The following is a 16,697-nucleotide window of genomic DNA, read 5'->3' as shown; positions in this document are numbered from 1 at the left end:
CGCCGACATGTCTTTCTCCATGTCCCTCTGTTATTCAGTCCCCCCTATGTTTCTAAGATTCACGGCAATCACCTCTCATGTTTTGAAATTCGAGATCACAGGCTGAGTTTCCACATCAGACAATCTTGCCATTTTAGGGATTATTCTGGATGATACCATTTGCAGTTCCTCTGTAGTCAGTACATTCTTTCTTAGATTGGGACTCTGAACGATACACAATACACTAAGTGTAGTCTCATGAACACTCGATTCAACTGGTGCACTACATCCTCTATATTCCAATTACATTCACATGAATGTAAACCTAATTTCTACTTTCCCATTTGCATATGTTCTTCTCAATACCTCTTGCTTTAACTTTTCTCACGAGCTTACCTTGTGAGTCCTTTATAAAAAGCTCATGAATATCCAACTATACGTTACCAATGGTTCTTCTTTGCCTATGTCCACAATAATAATCTTCAAACCATTGAAAACAACGTTTTCCACTTCTGGTTTTCCTTTCATCGATACATTACCATACTCCCCAGTTATATTATTACATTCTATATATCTAGTAGCATATTCCTTGTAATCGAGTCCAACAGACACCCGACTGCGGATAATAAGCTACTGGTCTGTAGTTCTCCACTCTCCATCTTCATCCTTTCTTAAACTGTTGGATAATATTTATAACCTTTGCCTTGTCAAGATTGGCTAAATACCTTTCGGGAATGTGTCGGAAAATAAAGTGAAAATCCGCGTTGCAATCAACATGTCTATTGCTGCTTCCCCTGAAATTCTTGTATGAAGTTTATCTAGTCTGTCAGATTTATAAATACTCAATCCAGCTTTCTTTACAAAGATGACCCCAACATTGATAAGAATGATCTTAGACTTTACTTACACAAGTCCCATGTCACTTGGTATTTCTGGATGAATTTCTGGACATTCTTCCATGAAGATAGACACAAAGAAACTGTTTCTTTTCCCTGCTATTTCTCTGTTCTCTGCAATATATTATCCTGAACGCGCACCAACTGTTCCACATTTGACCTTGTTTTTTATTATTATTTTCATACATTGATAGACGCCTTTTAGCAGTCTTTATCTTTTTCTTTGGTTTGCATGCTTTTTCTCTTTTTGATTTTCTTCTCAGTTTCTTGGTCATCCTTTGTTGGGTCCTACATCTCTCTGAATCCACTGACTTACTACAACACTTGGCATTTTTCTAAGCTGCTCCTTTCATCTAATTGGAGGATAAAGGTGGATTTGAAAGAGATAGTCAGAGAGGAGGGTGGACCAGATTGATTGGAAGGAAGGTGGACACATAGGAACGTTCAAAAGGGCGGTGCTGACTTGGAAGTTTGGAGTGGGATAAGATGGGATTAGGGGAAATGGGGAAATGGGGAGATCCACTATGATCCACTGTGGTTGGAGGGTCCCAAGGCAGAAGATGAGGATTTCTTCCTCCAGGCTTCTGGTGGCTCCGGTTTGGCGATGGAGCAGGTCTAGGACCCTCATGTCCTTGGCAGAGTGGGAAGGGGAGTTAAAGTGCTCAGCCACAAGGCGATGGAGTTGTTCAATGTGGCTGTCCCAGAGATATTCTCTGAAATGATCCACAAGTTGACCTCCTGCCTCGCCAATGTAGAGAAGATCACATTGGGTTTAATGGATGCAGTAGATGAAGAGTTCTGTTTCCCTTCATCACCTATCACTTTCAACTCCACCTTCATCTACCTACCGCATTCCCAGCTACCTACCTCCGCTGCACCCCATTCTCATTTATCTCTCAGCCCCCTTGTCCCATAAGCTTCATTCCTGATGAAGGGTTTATTCCCAAAACATCGGTTTATGTGCCCTTAGTATGCTGCCTGACTGTGCTTTTCCAGCATCGCACTCTTCGACTCTGATCTCCAGCATCTGTAGCCCCCACTTTCTCCTCACACCTTCACTGTTCCCAAAAGGTCCTTGATAGCAAAATTTTCAATTAGGTCTTCTGATCACTCAACACCAATTCCTAAATAACCTGATCTCGATTAGATTACTTACAGTGTGGAAACAGGCCCTTCGGCCCAACAAGTCCACACCGCCCCGCCGAAGCGCAACCCACCCATACCCCTACATTTACCCCTTACCTAACACTACGGGCAATTTTTAGCATGGCCAATTCACCTGACCTGCACATCTTTGGACTGTGGGTGGAAACCGGAGCACCCGGAGGAAACCCACGCAGACACGGGGAGAACGTGCAAACTCCACACAGTCAGTCGCCTGAGTCGGGAATTGAACCCGGGTCTCTGGCGCTGTGAGGCAGCAGTGCTAACCACTGTGCCACCGTGCCGCCCGCGCTTCCCGACATAATGTTAATGTAAACCATCTCACACGTGGTCATGAAATCCATTTTTCCCAGCATTAGCATTCAATTGGGTTAACACAGTTTAGATCTAATTTAAACAGTACATTATTACTGAAGTACCCACAAATGTAAATATCCCATTTCCTGTTTTATAACACGTCCAGTATTTGTATTGCAGTTTTCACTTTGATATATAACTCCCATCATTGTTTGCTCCTCCATGCTGTTTTTGCGCTCCACCTTACCAGATTCTGTGGAATCTGAGCGACGTGGGCTCTGGGGAGATTAATGATAGACATCTCTCACATCATTTATGATCTTCTCCAACTTTAACTTCTCCAGATCTTCCGTTATGCTGATGGAGTAGAGAAGGACAATGATCTTCCAATAATGCTCTGTATTCGCCCAGAGAGCTGAGACAGCTCCAACCTGGTGGGAACTTTACAGCATGCTGGTAAAGTGTTGTTGCTGCTGTACAGAGTCTTAGTGAGATCTCATCTGGAGTAGTGTGTACAGATTTAATGTCTTCAATGAAGAAAGGATGTTGTTATATTGGAAGCAGATCAGAGATGGTTCCCTCAACTGATTCCTGCAATGAAGATGCTAGCTTATAACAAAAGGATGATCAGGTTGACCCAGTAGCCATTGGAGTTTACAAAAATTAAAGATGATCTTATTTGAACATAGCTGACAGAAGGAGTTAACAAGTGAAGTGAATTACACAGATAATGGAGGAATCCATTCTGTTCACCAGCCTGTTACACAGGAACAACAGGAGGATATTCAGGCCTTCGAACCTATTACACCAAAACAGAACGAGGCTATTCAACCCCTATACATTTACAGAAGGACGCCAATCAGCCACTCGAGCCTATAACAGTAGGCCATGCTGCACCAGTATCCTGTTAAACAGCAACATGATCAGTCCATTCAGCCTCCTCAAGTCTGTAACATAGGAACTGGATGAGGTCACACAGTGACTGGAGATTGTTACACTGGGATAACAGAAGGCCATTCAGATCCACCGAGCCTATTGCAAGGTAATTGGATAGGATAAAAACTATCTCAGACTTCTTTCATGAGAAAGGAAGAGGTAATTTAGACACGTGTCTGTTGTATGGGAACAAGAGAAGACCAATCAGTCCCTCGGTCCCATCTCCGGGATACATGAGGAAACCGTTCAGTATTTCCACCTGTTATGGAGAAGTATGAGAAGACCCATCAGCCCCTCAAAATGTTACATAGCAACAGGAAGATTCCATAATCTCCCAATCATCTAAAGCATCAACAGGAGGAGGTCATTCTGGCCTTGGAGATGGCAAAATGGGAACACCAGAAAGACGTCAGCCCATCAAGTTTGTACACCAGCAGGATGATGAGTCCATTCAGCCACACATGGCTCTTACTCAGCAATTGGAGCAGATCTCTTAATGCCTTGTGACCATTAAACAGGAATTCAAAGAAAACGTAAAGGTTTTCAAAAGGGAAGAGCTTGTAATAATGGCATACATTAGGGAGTAAAGTGTAACAATAAACTATTGTAATTTAAAGCAAATTTTTAGAGTCCATTGTTCAGGGCATTTGCAAACTCAAACCACAATTCGTCAGAGTCAACATGGTTTTACGAAGGCTAAATCGTGTTTGAATTGTTTGATTGAGTTATTTGAAGATGTCACAAACAAGGTGGATAGTGGGAATCCTGGAGATGGAACATATCTGGTCTTCCTGAATGCATTGGATATGTCGCTTCTCCAAAGAGTAAGTGGTAAGGTCAGACAACATGGGGTTAGGAGTAATTTCTTAGCTTGGATGGAGGATTGGTTAACCAACAAAATGGAGTCAGATGCAATAAATGTGTCATTTTCTTTTGGCAAATGCAGTTTGTGCCATTGATTTCAATACTCATGCCTCAAGCATTTGCAATCGATAGCATTACTGTACTCGGTTGATGTGAGAGAAAATAAGATGCCACATTTTCAGATGACACTAACATCGGTGGGAAATCACTTCGGAGTGATGATGTCAGAGATTTTAAAACATATGGATAGGTTGGGAGAATGGGCCAACATTTAGCAAGGAAAATTAAAGTGAACAAATATAGGGCTATTCAAGTTGGCCAGGATAATAGAAAGTCAAATTATTATCTAGATGGAGAGAAAGTTCAAAGTGCTTATTTGCAGAGGGATCGGGGCATATCACAGAAAACCTGCCTGCAGGTACTGAAAGTAATGAGAAATGCAAGCATAATTTCAGTGTTTATTTATAAAAGGATAGAGTAGAAAGGTAGGGAGTGTTGGTGTAGCTATGCAAGGCATTAGTGAGGCTGCAACTGGAGTACAGTTTGTGTGTCCTGCAGAATGAGGTTTTCCATTGGAGGCCATTCAGAAGACCTTCATTAGATTGATTCCTTATTTGATGTGTTTGTCTTATGAAGAGTAATTGAGCAGTTTTGGCCTATACTCTCGAGTTTATAACAATGAAAGGAGATCTCATTGCGGTCTGTAAAATGCTAAAAGTAATTGAAAGTGAGATGTGGAGTGGATTTTTTTTCATGTGGCACAATCTACAACAAGAGACTAGAGTTTGAGAATGGAGAGATGGCAGGAAAGTGGAACAGAGGCCGCGTTGACATCAGCCTCATTGAGGGGTTGGATACCCCACAGATGCTCCTTGTTCTAATTCAACCCTTCGACTGTGTTGCCCAGGAATGGGGGAGGACTGGGTATCACACAGGAAGCAGGCACTCAGGATAAATCAGTTAGAGAGAACGTAACCATAAGGGTCACACAGTGACCAGCGCTGGGTTCTCAACTATTTACAGTCTATATTAATGATCAGGAGGATGGAAGAGATATACAGATGCCGAGTTTGGTGATGTCCATAAGACCATGAGGCCATAAGACATAGGAGTGGAAGTAAGGCCATTCTGCCCATCGAGTCCACTCCGTCATTAATCATAGCTGGTGGGCATTTCAACTCCACTTACCCGCATTCTCCCCGTAGCCCTTAATTTTTTGTGACATCAAGAATTTGTCAATCTCTGCCTTGAAGACATTTAGCATCCCGGCCTCCACTGCACTGTGCGGCAATGAATTCCACAGGCCCACTACTCTCTGGCTGAAGAATTGTCTCTGCATTTCTGTTCTGAATTGACCCCCTCTAATTCTGAGGCTGTGCTCACGGGTCCCAGTCTCCTCACCTAACAGAAACAATTTCCTAACGTCCACCCTTTCCAAGCCATGTATTATCTTGTAGGTTTCTATTAGATCTCCCCTTAACCTTCTAAACTCCAATGAATACAATCCCTTAATCCTCAGCCGTTCCTCGTATGTTAGACCTACCATTCCAGAGATCATCCATGTGAATCTTCGCTGGACACGCTCCAGTGCCAGTATGTCCTTCCTGAGGTGTGGAGCCCAAAACTGGACACAGTACTCCAAATGGGGCGTAACTAGAGCTTTATAAAGTCTCAGGAGCACATCGCTGCTTTTATATTCCAACCCTCTTGAGATAATTCACAACATTGCATTCGATTTCATAACCATGGACTCAACCTGCATGGTTACCTTTAGAGAATCCTCGACTAGCAATCCCAGATCCCTTTGTACTTTGGCTTTATGAAATTTCTCACCGTTTAGAAAGTAGTCCATGCTTGTATTCTTTTTTCCAAAGTGCAAGACCTCGCATTTGCTCACATTGAATTCCATCAGCCATTTCCTGGACCACTCCCCAAACTGTCCAGATCCTTCTCCAGCCTCCCCACTTCTTCAGTACTACCTGCTTGTCCATCTAACTTCGTATCATCGGCAAACTTCGCTAGAATGCCTCCAGTACCTTCATGCAGATCCTTAATATATAACGTGAACAGCTGCGGCCCCAACACTGAACCCTGCGGGACACCGCTCGTCACTGGCTGCCATTCCGAAAAAGAACCTTTTATCCCAACTCTCTGCCTTCTGTCAGACAGCCAATCCTCAATCCATGCCAGTAGCTCACCTCGAACACCATGGGCCCTCACCTTACTCAGCAGCCTTATCAAAGGCCTTTTGGAAGTCTAGATAGACCACATCCACTGGGTTTCCCTGGTCTAACCTACTTGTCACCTCTTCAAAGAATTGTTATGTCGCTGTGATAAGCAAGACATTAAATTATCAAGAGAGGGTGGAGAGTCTGCAAATAGATTCAGAGAGATAAAGACAATAGATAATAGTTTGGCAGGTAGAATTTAACATGATATAACCTGTCATTTCATATACAGGAATAATGGAAGGCAGTATGTTACTGAAATGGAGAGAGATTACAGGACTTTATGAAACTGTGTACTGGGGGGGGGGGGGGGGGGTTCACTCAGATCCGTTCAGACATGGGAAGTTTTGCTCCATCCCTGATCGTCAGCTCCCAGACACTCCAAGTGACCCCATTGCTCTCCGTACACATGGAATACTTTGATGTGGTTGATTGGTGGTGGGAATGGTGTTTTGAAACGTGCATCAAGTGGACGGCCTTTATCCAAGATATATTCATTTCTTTCCACGTGGAGACCCGATGACGATGGGAATGGCTGACTGCTTCTGAATGAAGAGGCCGTGACTGCTGCCAGGACAGTGGGTATTCACCAACATGATGTACTGTGCATGGGTACACTGTACCATGAATAGAGAGAGAGCTCCTTCAGTTCCTCTACCTCTCCCCATTGACATGAGTACTCTGCAGGTGCTATGTACACCATCGGGAATCCCACTGTACTGGATACACCCGGCAGCTCCCCGCTGTGTGAGAAACAATCTATTTACCTCATCCACCAAATATATCCTCCATCACCGAATGGTGACATTGATGTTGAGATACTGGCAGATGATGGATATGTCACCTAGTCCTGCCTGGAAAGTTCTGGATCATAGAAGCTGAATAAAACAGTGACCCCACTGGCAGCAGCATCCTCCCCCTGGTGTGAAGCTGCAGGTCGTGTTGAAGGAGGTGACACCGCTCTGTTACCAGCTCCTTGTTCAGTCAGGGTCCCCTCACACTCTGCTCCTGGGTTACGTGAAGCTTGGGAAGATGTTCCTGGAAAACCCCAATGTGGATACAGCAGATCCCTTTCCCCACACACACTCACTGCGTGGTTTCAGAGCTTCCCCTCTCTGCAGCCTCTGCTCCATTTGTTGTTCATGTTGCAGACCCAGTGTTGTTATTACAGTCCCCATGTTCCATACAGAGTTGGGTCAACAAATCCTCAGGTCTCCCTGAATGTCTGAGGCAGCTCACAGTACAACCTCCAGAAAAACCATCCCCAGCCCCTCCACTAACTTTTCAATTACAGGAGCCAGTCAGAAACCACTCGGGACCAATGTTGTGGACCAGACCAGATCCCCCCAGAATGTTTTAAGAAGGCCGCTTAGACACAAACCTTTCCTTATTTTGAATATAGATGGGAAGTGTGCCTTACAGATATGTTGTGACTGCTCAAACCACTCAACATTAAGCAAAATATAATCTATTCAAATGCTTTAGTTAAAATACAATCAAAGGAAAGAACATTTTGGGATAGCTTATATATTGGAACACTTACACAAACATTAGATACCGTACCTTCTTGGTATACACCGCTTGGCACAAAGATATATTCAAATATAGATCCTTACAGCAGTTTTCCAATCCAGGGGGAAACAACATCAACAGAGATCTTAGAGAAAAGCAGCTAGGTATCCTGTAATAAAACTTCCAACCCTTTTGGGAACTCCAGCAGCTTCTGAATGCTTCAGCTAAAAACAAAATGAGAAACCCTGGTCTGGGAGAGCTGACCACTGCCCTTCCATTGTTATGACCGTTTTAATGAAACCTAAAGGCTTTCTCTGTTATGTACTTGGTCTGTTTTCCGACAGCAGTTCTGCTCCTCTGCCTTTAAAACCTCTCTTAAAAAAAAACCAAGAGAAAATACAGTGGTGATATTCTCACAACTCCATCTTTAATAAAATAATCCATCAATATACAAAGGTGGATTCATTTTAGACCTCACAATTGCCTTCTATTAGTAGACTGAAATGCATTTACTTCACATTGACTGTGAGCATACAAATGTTCACAACTTGTTTGGATTTCAGACATTTTACTCCTGCCACAGAATGTCTTTGTCTTTCTTCATCCAAGTCTCCAGAACGTGTCAAAACGGAGGTTTTCTCGCCCTGTCAACTGTATAATTTCAAATTGAATGGCAGCAATAATAAGCTCAATCGAAACAGACTGGTAGTTTTCTCCCTAACCGTCTCCAAAATCTTGAAGAGGTCACGATCAGTGATAAAAATTTGTCTCATATATGTTATTCGCAATTTAAATGCTGAAATGTTGTAACGCCAACACCAAGCTCAAGGCCTCCTTCCCCATTGTGGAATAAATCTGTTGATGTTTCCACTGGACACTCCAACCACACGTTACATAATGGAGCACTTTTCATCTCTCCAATCGTCCTTCTGAATGACATAGCTCCTTCTGTCTCAGCATAAAAGAGTTACATACTTCTGTACGTCTTAATGCTCTAATCTATTTACCTGCTACTCCTGGCCTATGCCAATAAACCTTACTCTCACAGGTACATGTTTTAAGAAGATCTCGCACATACTTCTCAATCTCTCACAGAAACCAAACTTTGATTTCTAAACTTAATCATCATCATCAGCCATTTCGGTTTCTAATCTTGCCATTGTTACTCTCTGCTCTTCCACGCGAGTTCTCACGACTGCAGGAAGTAAATTATTGAACTTCTCCAAAATAAGAATCTCTCTAAGAGTGTCATAGGTTTGCTGTTTTTAATACCCTTACCACCTTTCAAAATTACTTTGTTTGGTCCTTTCAAACTCAATGTGCGTTTAACCAGGGACCCTTTTTCAGATTCCTGAAACGCTGTCTGTCAGCTTCTGGCACAAGCTCATATGCACTTCAGATGGCTTTCTTCACATCCTCATAATCCCCAGATACCTCCTCCGATAGGGATGCAAATACCTACCAGCTTTGTTTGGATCAGCTAACTTCACATGGTCACTGAGCACTGCATTTGTTTAATCACTTTCTCAAATGAAATTCCAAAGGCTTCTCCATCCTTCTCATCAAATTTAGATAATGTCTGGATGTATTTCAACAGAACCCCATTAGACCATTTCTTACAATAGGGTTGCTCAACCTCTCTATTCTCCTCATCCCACCGACCGTCTACCTTCATCTCCGCCTTCTATGTCAACTTTCCTCTCTAACTGCAAACTTTTTAAGTTGAATCTCTCTGCTCTTCTTCTGTCCTTTTCTCTCTTTCTTCTTCATTTTTTTTCATTTTCTTTTATTTCTACTTTTCATCATAATTCAAACCGTTTCAATTTCTTCTCATGTTCAAAGTGCCTCATTTGAAATTGAATTCTAGCCATTTCCAAAGAGTCTCATGGCGGTTCCACCAAATGTAATTGCCGAGCTATAGCTGTAATTATCTCTCATTTTCTCGCAGACAAACACAACCCCAACTCCAGCTTGTCGGTCAATTCCTACAGCTTTGTCTTCATTACCTTTTGTAAAACCCCCAACTTCACTTCTCCACACCCCGAAAACTCTTAATGACTGAAAGAATCTTTATACACAAAACACTGTTTAAACCAACCGAATTCAACATCTGGAACAAAAGGCGCAAAGAGCTACCATACTCGACCTTTGAACGCAATAGCCTCCCGGTGCATAACCTCCAGTGTCTGCAGGAGCTTATTCAGGATTCTCTGGTTTCCTCCCACAATCCAAAGATGTGCATGTCAGGTAAATTGGTCATGCTAAATTGTTCATAGTTTTCAGGGATGTGTGGGTTGGGTGCCTTTGTCGGGGTAAATGTGTAATAATAGGGTAAAGGTCTGGGTAGGTTACTCCTCAGAGGGTCGGTGTGGACTTGTTGGGTCGAATGGCCTGTTCGCACACTGTAGGGATTGTAATTCTAAACCCAATTTGGTATTATCGATTTAGAACCAGACAAGAGTTCCCAGTGCGATATGGACCAACCAGACTGCCTCAAACGAGTTTAAGAGGGTAGCTTCGATGCCAACCTTTTCTTATTTTAATGGTAGATGTAAAGTGGGTGTTCCAGATGTGATGCTACTAGTCAAACCACTCACCATTAAGTAAAACACAATGTATTTAAACACTCTAATGAAAATCCATTCAAAATGACGAGGAATTTAGAATAATTTAACTATGGAAACCTTAACCGAATAATGGATACAGTACCTTCTACAGATGAGCTGTTCCAATATACTAACATCACGTAAACATACCCCTTGGCCAAAAGGAACATTCAGACATGCATTCTTGCATACAGTTCTACAATCCAGGAGGAATCAGCATCAAGTCAGGTTTGAGAGAGAGTAGCAGCTGGAGATAAGTTACTAGGCCGTTGTTACTACTATTTATTAAAAACCCTAAAAGTGTCGTAAGTTATTTACTTGAGCCATTTTCAGCAGGCAGTTTGGCCTTTAAGATCTCTTATTTAAAGAAAGGAGAAAATAACTTTTTTTAACGTGTCAGCATTGTCACACAATTTAGATGCCTGGTCCTTTACTCTAGGGGCTTCCTCGCGCTACTGATCGCAAAGTCACCTGAGAGGGACAAATTCAGGTACAGACCAAGTTACAAGGATGCGTCTCATAATTTCTGAAACACCCCTGTCCATGGACCATCACGTGGGACATAGCGGGAAGTGAACAACAGTCTGACACACACCATTTCACTGCTTCTCAGCTTCACAATGATTACACCCGATACACTAGGGAACCAAAAGCTAAAGCCAGGGAAAGATACAGAGGGACAGAAAGATTCACATTAAAGACAGAAAGAGACAGTTAATTAACTGAAAAGATGTTGTGGAAATATGGGAAAAAGACAGGGCAGTGGGACTAACTGGAGAAGTGAGATCTTTAAGATTAAAATGACAAGAATGAAAACATCGAAAAAAGGTATTTTCAGATCAACTGGAATGGTTGTTTCCATCAAGTTCTGAATCTGCTTCACAGAATACCACAAAACAATATAAACTGGGACAAGATGACAGCCCAGCATGGAGAGCTGTGCAGATCATGCTAGTGTGTTGCTCAGTAAACTGCACTATCTGCCCAGCATAGAGAGCATTGCAAACTTTACTATCATATGCAAACTATACTCGTATCAGATTACTGTCTACAATAGGAAGGTTTGCTGCGTGTGTGTGTGTTCACCAGAAACTGAGGGACTGTGCGTGTGTGTGTGCGCCATAGGCGTAGTTGAATGCAAAACTCATTGTTTGTGAAGGAACGCGCATGGACGAAATTATTTTAAATAAGAACAACTAGCAGGGTTTTTGTTAATAGACAGAGAGAGAACGAGAGAAGTTTGATGGACAGATGAGATAATGTGTTTGAGAATGTCAAAGACACAATAGCAACATACATCGGCATACACATGAATGACAAATGGATGGGAGTTTGGTGTGAGTTCGAATCAGATTTGCTTCGGCAGGTTTGAAACCGGGAGTGTCAACAGCACATTATTGGCTTCCTTAAGACTGTACTTCATTGCTCAAGGGTCAAACAGCAGATGGACTAAACCAGTGAGATATATTCTGGAGTGGTGAGTATTTCAAGTTAGAAATGGTCAGGGAATGGTGTCAGGAATCAGCTCATGGTCAAAGGGATCACCCACAGTTGTGACTTGTCTGCTTCAGCCGCAGATATTGGTCAGGGATGAGATGCAACCAGTGGCAGGAAGTGGAGTTTGTAACCAGAACAGTGGAGAGTGATCTCCATTCTGTTAATATTTAAATAACAAAGGCAATGATACAATAAATTGTAGTTCTCCGCTCAAACTGAGTAGGTCAACATAGAGACCCATGAGTAACACTGCCAGAGCAGAGAGGGAGACAGGAATTGAACACATTCCTTGTTGTAGTTAGTAGGGGCCTGTAGAGTGAATATGTGGATCAAGAGTTTCAACAGGAAAATAATAGTGACAAGAACTGTAATACAGTCATAACTGGTTTATAAAGAGAAAACAAAATCTGGACAGTGACACTTACCAGGAACACCAAAGATAGCCAGGAAAGGATAATAAAAATATTGAAAATTGAGAAGAGCATAATAGATCCGTGATATTAGTGACAACCAATTAGATGCAGGAAGATACCAAACATCATCGGATAAACTCATGTCTATTGTTGGAACATGCCAGTCTAATGTTCTCAGATTCTGATCTCTCCTCCCCCTCTCTCCAAATCTGCTGATCCCTGTCAGTGCTGTCGGTGGTGGTCCCGCTCATGTTATGGGATAACACATTGAACGGCGCCGATTTAGCATTTAAAGATGGAAACCCTCCACTGGAATAATTAGAATCCATGGAGATTGACATTAATCACAGTCACTAAACAAACACTGGGTAACCGAGCAAAGGCTACGACAACAGATGAATGGGCACCGCACAACAATCAACAGACAGGAGTGTTCCCTCCCAGTTGGGGAACACTTCAGTGGTCCAGGATCTTCAACCTCGGACTTTCTGGTGACCATTCTCCAAGGCGGACTTCAGCACAGGCAGCAGCGAAAAGTGGCCGAGCAGAGGCTGATAGCGAATTTGCATACACATAGGGAGGACCTCAACCGGGACCTTGGGTTCATGTCACATTACAGGTGACCACCATTGCACTAGACACACACACACAGGCACTCCTATACACACACATACATACGGACACACATGTTCACAGACACGTACACAGACACTCACACACATCCTTACAGACACGCACACTCCCACACTCACACGGCACTCTCCCAGAGACTTAGACCACTCTACACTCATGCACACACATATACACACTCTCTCACTGTTACTCAAAACCCCCACCCCAGACACGCACACACACTCCCACACTCACACATGCACCCCCTCACAGACGTAAGACACTCTACATCACTACACACACATATACATTCTCTCTCACACTCACAAGCCCCCAACCCAGACAGACACAGACACACATATACAAACCGATAAAGACCCACATGCACACATATATTTTGTGGGATGAATTTGTACTTGCGGAGTTACATTGTATTTTGCTCAAAAACTGCATGAATTTATGTAAAACTCTGAGCTCAAAAACTGCATGGATTCATGTAAAACTCTGTTATCTCACTTTTCAGATTAGAACCAATTTACACATCATTGCATAGACAGAGAACATAGGGGGATAACACCTTCAAATATTTTGTCTAGCTAACACTCACTGTCACAGCTAACCTGAGAATGCAACGTTTTTTTTAACAAAGGTTTTGTGATTTACACATGAAAGAAGTGAAACTATCATGGTATTCGAACAGATGAAAGACTCAACAGACAATCAATGTATTTTTCAAGATATAATTTCAGTTACATCACACTGTAAATTTTTGCGATAAATTCTGTGTCTTAGAAGTGTGTCCTCCACTATCACCTGATGAAGGAGCGGTGCTCCGAAAGCTTGTGTGATTCCAATTAAACTTGTTGGACTATAACCTGGTGTTGTGTGATTTTCAACTTTGTACATCCCCGTCCAACACCGGCAAATCCAAATCACGACTGAGCACACAGGCTCAATTAACCAGTTCCACACATCACTTTTCATATAACTACAAAAGAGAACATTTACTGAGTTTGGATGGAATGGATGAGGGTTGCTGAGGGATGGACCATAAATCTTTAAATCTTTTTTTAAACTTGGAAATGAGAGTATTAACAGAACACTGCAGGGGTCTATATATGTTCCACTCTGTTTATGAAAGAGACAGTTATAAAATAACAGATCGGTTGCATAAAGAAAACTCAGGTAGGCAAGTTTCTAGATTCCTTATTGACCAATGTGAGGGTACTCCTGGTTTTAAGTGTCCTGCTACCAAATCCTTTCATAATCTTGAGACAGAGCATTGAGACTGCTGCTCAGCAACAGGCCGAAGCAATTCTGTCCTTATGGACCTCTTACAGAGGGATAAGAGAAGGCCATTCAGCCCATATTAGCCTGTTGCTACTTGAAAATGTGGAAATCTAGAACATTGGCACATTTTGCCAATAAGGAGAAAGTGAGGACTGCAGATGCTGGAGATCAGAGCTGAAACATTTGCTGCTTGAAAAGCGCAGCGGATCAGGCAACATCCAAGGAGCAGGAGAATAGATGTTTCGTGCTTTTCCAGCAATACATTTTTGACAACATTTTGCCAACAGAATCATTCAAAACAAAGAGATGTTTCGCTGCAGCTGTATGAGGTGGTACTGAGAAGGCACCTGGAGTGCATTGCGTTGGTTGTGTTACTGTAACTGGGAAGGGATGGACCTCCATCAGATACAGTTTAACGGCTGCTCATAATCCATGGGTTGCTGTATCATTTAATGTCTCGGGTCTGTTACACAATGACAGGAGGAAGCCATTCAGCCTTTCCAGTCTATTTCAGTGAGCCACGAGGAGCCTATTCAGCCTCTCGAGCCTGTTACAGAGGGGCAGGAAGTGTTTCTTTAACGTTCTGTTACGCATAAATATTAGTTTTAAATTAGTTGTGGAATAGGGAAGACTTGATGTAAACATTAAAGTTCTAACTTTGAACAAGGCCAATTTTGAAAGTGTTAGGCGAGCCCTGTGAAAGGCTAATTGGAATACGCTATTCACAGGTAAAGGGATGGTTGGAAAATGCAAGGCCATCAAAACCTCATTTCAAAGCGTCCAGAGCCAATGTGTTCCTATTAGTGAGAGGGGCAACGCTGGTGGGTGCCTGGAGTGCTGGATGGCTAGATATATTGATGCTCTGGTCAAGGTAAGGAAAGAGGCATTGGTCAGGTAAACAGAGCTGAGATCAAGTAAATCCAGAGAGATGTATAAGTGCAGCAAGTGCATAGTCAATGCGGAAATCGGGCCAGAAAAATGTGGACATGAGATGGCTTTAAAAATAGGGTTAACGAGGCATTGAAGAAATTCTACAAATCCTTCAGTGGCAAAAGATTAACTAGGGAGAGAACAGGGCCCCTTAAAGGTCAGAGCTGAAAATGTGTTGCTGGAACAGCGCAGTAGGTCAGACAGCATCCAAGGAACAGGAGAATCGACGTTTCGGGCATAAGCCCTTATTCAGTCCTGAAGAAGGGCTTATGCCCGAAACGTCGATTCTCTTATTCCCTGGATGCTGTCTGACCTGCTGCGCTGTTCCAGCAACACATTTTCAGCTCTGATCTCCAGCATCTGCAGACCTCACTTTCTCCCCTTAAAGGTCAGTAAGGCTACCTATGTGTGGAACCATACGAGATTGGAGGGATACGAAACAAACATTTCTCCTCAGTAGTTAATGAGGAGGGGGTTACAAGAGCGAGAGAAGGAATAAATATATAGTGATACATTGAAAAGTGTCTATATTACAAGGAGGTGTTTGACATTTTAAAACACATAAAGGTGAACAAATCCCTGGGACCTGATCAGTTGAATCCCAAACGTTTGTGGGAAGTCAGGAAGGAGATTGCTCAGCATTTGATAATGTATTTGTATCATTGATTTCCACAGGTGAGGTGTCAAAAGACTGAAGGGCTGCTAACATAGTGTCGTTATTTAAGAAGATAAGGGAAAAAAGGTAACCATAGATCGCTGAGCCTGACGTCAATGGTGACTAAATTGTTGGAGGAGATTTTGTGGGAAAGGATGTGTATGCATTTGAAAAGACATTGACTGAAGAGGGTTTTGTACATTGGAGATCACGTCCACTGACTCGGTGTAATTTTTTGAGGAAGTGATGAAGGTGATTGAAGGTGATGCAGGAGAGTGGATGTTGCCTTAATGGAATTCAGTAAGAAAACCAAAATGTTCTACATGGTAGACTGGTTAGCAAGGTTAGACTGCCTGGAATACAGGGAGAGCTCGGCATTTCGATTCAAAATGTTCTTGGATTTTGGAGACAGGACATGACAGTGGAAATTTCTTAATTAAACTTGGAGACCTATGACCAGTGGCGTGCCGCAAAGATCAATAGTGGGTCCACTGTCTTTGTCACTTATACAAATCATTTGCATTTGAGTATATGAAGTATGGTCAGTAAGTTTGTACATAATAACAAATTTCGTCGACCGTGAAGAATGATCTCTCAGACTATAATGGGACCTTGTTTAGGTGAGCCGAGGAGTGGCAGATAGAGTATATTTTAGTTTCATGTGCGGTGTTGTATTTTGGCAAAACAAATCAAGGCAAGACATGATAGAACTCCATAGAAATTATCGAATCCCTACAGTTAGGAAACAGGCTTTTCGGCCCATGGAAGCCACACCGTCCCTCTAAACTGTATCCCACTGGACAAACCCCTACCCTATC

This window comes from Chiloscyllium plagiosum, unplaced genomic scaffold (assembly GCF_037043375.1).
Source record: "Chiloscyllium plagiosum isolate Xiang-an unplaced genomic scaffold, Cpla_swu_hap1 HiC_scaffold_111, whole genome shotgun sequence".
NCBI lineage: Eukaryota > Metazoa > Chordata > Chondrichthyes > Orectolobiformes > Hemiscylliidae > Chiloscyllium > Chiloscyllium plagiosum.
The sequence above is the reverse complement of the archived record's forward strand: the minus strand, read 5'-3'. Positions refer to the sequence as shown.